Source organism: Rhinopithecus bieti, unplaced genomic scaffold, assembly GCF_001698545.2.
Source record: "Rhinopithecus bieti isolate Rb0 unplaced genomic scaffold, ASM169854v2 scaffold_7828, whole genome shotgun sequence".
Classification (NCBI taxonomy): Eukaryota; Metazoa; Chordata; class Mammalia; order Primates; family Cercopithecidae; genus Rhinopithecus; species Rhinopithecus bieti.
This window is the reverse complement of record NW_016805498.1, coordinates 134271-142784: the sequence shown is the minus strand read 5'-3', so window position 1 is coordinate 142784 and position 8514 is coordinate 134271.

Below are 8514 nucleotides of genomic sequence, written 5' to 3'. Positions count from 1 at the left end.
TTTTTTTTTTTTTTTTTTTTTTTTTTTTTTTTTTTTTTTTTTTTTTTTTTAGATGAAGTCTTGCTCTGTTGTCTAGGCTGCAGCACAGTGGCACAATCTCAGCTCACTGCAACCTCTGCCACCTGGGTTCAAGTGATTCTCCCATCTCAGCCTCCCAAGTAGCTGGGATTACAGGTGCCCACCACCACACCCAGTTAATTTTTGTATTTTTTGTTTGTTTGTTTTAGTATAGATGAGGTTTCACCATGTTAGCCAGGCTGGTCTCCAATTCCTGGTCTGAAGTGATCCACCCACCTCGGCCTCCCATAGTGCTGGGATTACTGGTGTGAGCCACTGTGCCTGGCCTGTTTGCTGTACATTTCAAATGAATGAATTTTATTGTATGTAAATTATACCACCAATAGAATAGGATTTTAAAAGCTAACGTTCTGCACAGTCATGTCCAGTTGCAACCCCAGCTATCGTTTTGACACTCAGGTGGCAATGACAGCAGCATCCTGAATACAGAGGTCATCAAAAACACAGAAACACAAGAAGGGAGGAAAAGCTAAGTCTTATTTTTTAAAATAATTTTAGTTTTATTTTGTGGGTACATAGTAGCTGCACATATTTATGGAGTACATGAGATGTACTGCATAATAAACACATCATGGAACATGGGGTATCCCTCCCCTCAAGCCTTTATTCTTTATGTTACAAACAATGCAATTGTACTCTTTTAGTTATTTTTAAATGTACAATTAAATGATTATTGACTTATAGTCACCCTGTATGCTATCAAATATTAGGCCTTATTCATTTATTCTAACTACTCTTTTGTACCCATTACCACCCTCATCTCCACCAGCAACCCCCAACCCCACCCTGCTACCCTTCCCAAACTCTGGTAACCATTCTTCTACTCTCTATCTCTGCAGATTCAATTGTTTTGATTTTTCTATCCAACAAATAGGTAAGAACATGAGATGTTTGTCTTTCTGTGCCTAGCTTGTTTCACTTAACATAATGACCTCCAGTTCATCCATGTTGTTGCAAATGACTGAATTTCATCATTTTTTATTGCTGAATAGTACTCCATTGTGTATAAGTACCACATTTTCTTTATCTAGTCCTCTGTTCATGGACATTTAGGTTGCTTCCCATTCTTGGCTATTGTGAACAGAGCTACAACAAATATGGGAGTGCAGATATCTCCTCCAAATACTGATTCTGTTTCTTTTGGGTATATACCCAGCAGTGAGATTGCCAAATCATATGGTAGTTCAATTTTTAGTTTCTTGAAGAACCCCCAAACTGTTCTCCATAGTGGTTGTACTAGTTTACAATCCCACCAACAGTGCACAAGGTTCCCTTTCCTCCATATCCTCACCAACATTTGTTATTGCAAGATTTTTGAGTATAAGCCACTTTAACTCACATGAAATGATATCTCGTAGTTTTGTTTTGCATTTCTCTGATGACAAATGATGTTGAGCACCTTTTCATATGCTTCTTTTTCATTTGTATGTCTTCTTTTAAGAGATGTCTATTCAAATCTTTTGCCTATTTTTAAATCAGAATATTAGATTTTTTTCATAGAGTTGTTTGAGCTCCTTATATATTCTTGTTATTAATTCCTTGTCAAATGGGTAGTTTGCAGATATTTTATTTATCCAATTCTGTGGGTTGTCTCTCCACTTTGTTGATTGTATCTTTTGCTGTGCAGAAGCTTTCTAACTTAATGTGATCCCACCTGTCCATTTTTGCTTTGGTCGCCTATGCTTGTGGGGTGTTACTCAATAAATTTTTGCCCAGTCCAGTGTCCTGAAGAGTCTCCACATGTTTTCTTTTAGTAGTTGCATAATTTGAGGTCTTAGATTTAAGTCTTTAATCCATTTTATTTAATTTTATATATGGAAAGAGAAAGGAGTCTAGTTTCATTCTTCTGCATGTGAAATCCCGGTTTCCCAGCACCATTTATTTAAGAGACTGTTTTTTCCCCAGTGTATGTTCCTGGCACATTTGTGAAAAAATGAACTCACTGTAGGTGTGTGGATTTGTTTCTGGTTTCTCTATTCTGTTCCATTGGCCAACGTTTCTGTTTTTATGCTAGTCCTATGCTGTATTGGTTACTATAGCTCTGTAGAATAATTTGAAGTCGGGTAATGTAATTCCTCCATTTTTGTTCTTTTTGCTCAGGATAGCCTTGGCTATTCTGGATCTTTTGTTGTTTCATGTAAAATTTAGGATTACTATTTCCATTTCTGTGAAGAATGTCATTGGTATTTTGATGGGGATTGCATTTAATCTATACATTGCTTTGGGTAGTATGGACATTTGGAAGTATTCCATCCTCCTTTCTTTTTTGAAAGAGTTTGAGTAGACTTGATATTACTTCTTCTTTAAATGTTTGGTTTACATTCAGCAATGAAGTCATTGAGTTCTAGGCTTTTCTTTATTGGGAGACTTTTTGTTATGGCTTTGGTTTCATTATTTGTTATTGCTTTGTTCAGGTTTTGGATGTCTTCATAGGTTGTATGTGTCTACACATTTTTCCATTTCTACTATATTTTCCAATGTATTGACATATAGTTGCTCATAGTAGGCAATAATGATCCTTTGAATTTCCACGATATCAATTGTAATGTCTCCTTTTCATTTCTGATTTTATTTATTTGGGTCTTCTCTCTTTTTTCTTAGTCTCACTAAAGGTTTATCTATTTTGTTTAACTTTTCAAAAAACCAACTTTTGGTTTTATTGATCTTTTGTATTGTTGTTTACTTCATTTCAATTTAATTTACTTGAGCTAAGCCTTATTGAAAATATGAACTATTAGCAAGATGAGAGAAGTAGACGTGGCCTTGCTGAAATCTGGGGCTTAGGAAAGAAGGGCTTTACAAAGGGGTCATTTTGAGTCTATTACAAGCAAAGGTCGTAAGTATGGTGACAGTGTTTCCTCGCCTGTGATGGGTGTGAAGAAGGGAGCTGTTTGCTTGTCACCTACAAATTGTCTTTCCCTGCAATATCGGTACTTACAATTCCATCAGAGTTATCTGCCCTCCTAAAAATAGTTCTTCCATTTACTTTCCTTTTGCTCTAGACAAATTTCAAGCAGCTCAAGAGACATGTTCCTTGAAAAGCTTTTTGTTTTTGATCCAACTGAACATGTTTCAAACTAGAGTTGTTAGTCCTTAGAGGAGAGATTTGCTGGAAGCTTCACATCCACTCTTTGCTCTTCCCAAACTTATAAGAAAGTTATGATCATCAATATTTATTTTGTACATGAGAAAATTAAGGTGTGTGAGGTTAAAAACGTTGGCCAAGTTCTTATGGAGCTATATTCTAAACAAGAACTTAAATCCAGATCTGACTCCAGATCATGGGTCTGTAATCAACACATCCTTATATCTTGGACTATTAAAATGACAGCTATTGTTTGCTGAATAGCTGCTGTGAGCCAGGTACTGAGATAAGGAGTTTCCATATATTGCTTCGGCTTCAGTAATTCCAGAATGTCCATGCTCAGTGAGGGCTCATTATTGTTTCCCAGTGCTCAGAAAAGTGTCTAGCATAAAACAGATATTCAATAAAAATTTATTACATAAATAAATGAACAACCTTCTTTGGTGCTTATTATTGGCCACATGTTATGGATAAAGAAAATAAAGCTTGTGGAGATTAACTTGCCTGAGGTTACACAGCTAGCAACTAGCAGAGCTCAAAGCTCTACCACCCTGTATCTGTCCCAATGTCAAGGGGTTGAGAAATGTCAGACAACGAAAAGGAAGAGTTCTAATAGTAATAGTGCAGAAGGAAGGTTGCAGCTGCTGCTGCTATTTGGGCTGCTAGAGAAGCCCACCCATTCCTACTTTGGCTTTTTACACTCCCCAGAATCTGCTCTGCTATTCAAACTTGTAGGCCAATTATGCATGGACCACAACACATGAGATGTAGGTAATTATTCTGTCTTCATTAAGGGTGGTTGAAAATACTATTATCTTTAGACAATTGTTATCTGGATTATTTTGCATTTGTTTTATTCCAAGTTTTTCTAGATAATCTTGACATAGGCCCTGGGCTAATTTGAAACTCTTCTAAGAGGAGAGTAGCCACAAACTAAATAACCCATTCATCCAAACAAAACACTTTCTCAAGGAGTCTCCAAGGCTACCGTTTCTCACTGTTTTGGCTAAATCCACTGAAGTCCACAGCCTGGACATCTGCCTCCTGGGCATTTTTCCCACTGCCACCAGTCTTGTTCTGTATTTCTATCTGGTTAACCTGGGCATCTGTAATGTGAAAACATACTGAGGTACACTGGAGCAGGGCTGGGTTTTCCATTTACATCAAGAAATAGGCCGGGCTCAGTGGTTCATGGTGTAATCCCAGCACTTTGGGAGGCTGAGGCAAGTGGATCACTTGAGGCCAGGAGTTTGAGACCAGCCTGGCCAACATGGCGAAACTCCATCTCTACTAAAAATACAAACATTAGCCCAACGTGGTGGTACATGCCTGTAATCCTAGCTACTCAGGAGGCTGAGGCAGGAGAATTACTTGAACCCAAGAGGTGAAGGTTACAGTGAGTCAAGATCGCTCCATTGCACTTCAGCCTAGGCAACAGAGTGAGACTCCATCTCCAAAAAAAAAGGAAAAATTAAAGAACAGATACTGAATGGGGAACAGTAAAATCACCTTTGCTAAAATCTAGTTCTAACTATTGCAGCTATGGACAGATCTTATAAATTTGATAAAGAATCTCTGAGCGCCTCTATGTATAAGGAAGTGTGCTAGTGCTAGGTCCTGGGAATACAGAAATAAAAAATTCCCATATCTAAATATTGCCATATTGAATTAATAGGGGCAACAGGCCTGCAATAACTAATTGCAAGTGATATGAGAGTTGCAAAGGAGAAACACTAGAGCAAGTAATATGCTAGGTGACTTAGTTTAAGTCAGTTGCTCCATACCAAGAAATTCAGGTAGAATCACCTTCCCCAGAGAAACATGGTTTCTCAGATAGAAACTGGAGCTACTGACAAAGATGTTTGGTAGGCAACCTTCCAGTGTCTCTAGAAAATAGTGGCTTCTATTCTTGGTATCTGCTGGATGCCAGGAACTTCACATATATTATCTCAACTATGTGTAAATACATATAGTTTCTTGCAACACAGATGTGAAAACTAAGTCTCAGAGAGGTAATTCGCCCAAGGTCTCATAGGTTGGAATTTGAATCTAGATTGGGATTTTAATCCAACATCCATCTAACTCTGAAGCCCATGAGTTTTTTTCTACTGTTTGAAACTATTTCCAGAACATAGTGGTGTTAGGATCAAATTTGGAGGATTCTAGTCCCAAATTTAATACTAAGTAACTGTATGTCCTTAGACAACTCTTTTATTTAATCTTCTGGAAGGGAGTGTTGAATACATGCCTTGCCTGCATCACATGTTATTAAAAGGATACATGGAACAGTAAGAAAATATTCAGATCCCATGAAATGCTCTGCGCATGTGTGGAATGTTACCAATTATTAAGTGACATTTTAAGGTTGCTTCTGCGCCGTACTCTATAACACCTGTATTCCTCATTCACTCATAGTCGAGACTTAGAGAGGAGAGAAATGCTAACTAAGAAGAGTTTCAGGTTGGAACATTAACACAGAGTGTCTTAAACATGGTCCAAATAATTTTTATTTCCTGATCCTCAGATTCTTAATCTATAAATTTGAAAGAGGATGCTCGTAGTCAAAAAACGTGACATATCCTAAGTTGTTTATATTAAGCTTTCTCCACCATGACCAGGGTCATAGATTGCCTGTGTGCCACAGGGACTTGGAAATCCAAAAAAAAGTTTGAATCTAAGTAGGCTAGGTTCTGTCATCTCATCAGTTGCAAGTGGTGTTCAGTAGTAAGTGAACTGCACTTAATGAATTAAAGATGAAAGAGACAGCAGGGAGCACGAAGGTAGGAAAAACCTTTTATTTCAAATTTAGGGGCTCATTATATGACAATTTGGAATCTGCAGATCAAAATATTTCCATTCTTTCTGTAATTGTTTACTTGAAACAGCATGTACTCTTTGAAATGATGGTCACATTGGGAATGGCCAGAGAAACCAAACTAAGCCCTCATAGTGGTAAACCACGATGGCTGTATCTTAGCCATTGAGTCTGCTCCAGGAACAGGAACAGAGGGATGATGAGCATAGTGGGTAAGATTAAGGTTGGCTGTGGGCCCGAGGGTCGTATTCTAGACTGCAGAAAACTAACAGCCAGTTTCTCACCCACTTTTCGGCTGTGTGCTCAGGCAAGTTATAGAATCTATGTGTTTGAAAGGACCAGATTCTCTTCATGATGCCCCCTCTTCTCTGATTCTTGGAGTCCCCTACTCTAACTCCCCACCAGGTGGTAATCCTAGCTCTGCTTATTCCCCAGTGATATAGAACTGGTAACTTACTTCATGGAGACACTCATCCCATCCCCATCCTCATCTCCCATCCTCCAACTGCATCTTTGGATAGCTTCTGCCTTGTCTCTGAGAACAATGAGAGTCCTTTGGAGCCAGTTATTTACATACCAAGCTTCCCTTCCTCTTCCACTTGACTTACTATCTCAGTGTTTTGTTTTCCAACCTGGAAAATTGCAGTAAAGATGGGATGAAACAATGAATATAAGGTGGGTTTTTTGAGATTTAAATCTCTGTACACACAGACCATGAAGCCCATGGGCAGAAAGGGTGATAGAACAAGTGTGGTTCCTTAATAGAATTAGGCATGTTAAAAAGGAAAACTGGGAAAATGTAACAGGAAGTACTGTTGAGAGTGTTCATGACACTTTTAACTTCATAAGAAGCTAGGCCATGGGTCCCGCTGAGCCAGAAGGAAGATTGAAGCTTAAAGGAAGTTCTGAGGTCTGAGACATAGCAATGGCCAAATTGACCCTCAGCTGGGCTGCTCTAGCTCTGACAGGGATATGGGGATGACTTTCTTTATTTCATCCCCAGGCAGAGAAGAAGAGAGTAGTGCATACTTTCCAGAAGGACCCACAGAGCCCTGAGAACAGATTCAGCTCAATTGCTACCCTCTCTCCTGCCCCTAAGCCAGCTTCATGTCATGTGCCTGAGACAGGCCTGCACCAGTCCACTGTTTATGGGGGCCTATGGAGCCTCAGATAGAGCCATGAAAAGAAACAATCCACATATCATGCACCTCAGGGGCTCCTGTTAGAGCCAAATGTTTTCTACTTTCAAAATATAGATAGTGTTGAAACAGAAAGGAACTTTTGAGAATATTCAACCTAGAATTTCTTGAAAGTGTTATCAAGGGAACTTCTACTGCATCATCTGCAAAGATTGATTAAAATGCAGATAAAATTCAGACCCACTGAATCACACTTTCCAGGAGTGAGTCCGAGAATCTGCATGTTAAAATCCCAGGGGATTCTGATGGACCCTGAAATTTGAGAACCTCTGACAAATGTTGGTGCTCTGTGTGGTCAGTCACCCGATATTCACAAGGTAAAATCTGAAGGACTCTTACTTCAATATCATCTGAAGGGACTGTAACAAATTCAATGTTGGGGTCTCCTGCTTACCCTCTTGAATCAGAATTTTGTATGTGTGCTAAAGTTTGGGAAGCCCAATGCCTTCATTGTACAGGTAAGGAAACAAGCCCAGAGAAAGCAAGTGACTTGCCCATGTGGCCATCGATCTGGATGGTGGCAGAGCTAGGCCCAAACACAGGTCTCCATACAAGTCCAAACAGTTTGCCCTTCTGATCACCTCTTGAGAGCCCTCTACTCTAACTCCCCACCAGGTGGTAATCCTAGCTCTGCTTATTCCCCAGTGATACAGAACTGGTAACTTACTTCATGGAGAGACTCATCCCATCCCCATCCTCATCCCCATCCCCATCCTCCAACTGCATCTTTGGATAGCTCAATTTATGTCTCAGTTTAGCTTTTGTGGCCATAGCATTCCTCAGAAGGTTTGGAGATCAAGAGTAAAATATACAACTGCTCTGGGTAGTTGCATGACCCTAGGTCAAAGCTCCTCTTCCAAGGGATTATATAGAACAGTTTGAAATTAAAGCAGTGTAAAGTCAAAAAGCTCTCTTATAAGCAACAGGGTACTGCTGACTCTTCTCCAAATGGGATCTCAAGAGACTCCAGAGTAAAGTAGTTTTATGTTCGAGAAAACTGTTAACTATGGCTTTGAGCCAGACCAAATACAAACACTAAAATGACCTCTAATAATATACCAAACCCATTGTTTGTTTTTGTAGTTGAAACACATACCTACTAAATAAATCTTAAATGTATGCAGTTTTGTGTTAGACCTTGTCCGAGCTCACAAGTCTGATCCCTCAAGCCTGTGTATTTCAGGTTTTGGCTCTGTCTCTGCTTTTTCTGTTCAAGGCTGTGGTCTGAAACACCTCTGAACTGGCATGCTTTGTCCTAGGATCCTCTGGGACAATCCAATATAAGGCCACTGACCTTTAAAGGAGAACAATTTCCAAAACGATGAGGCAAGGTAGAT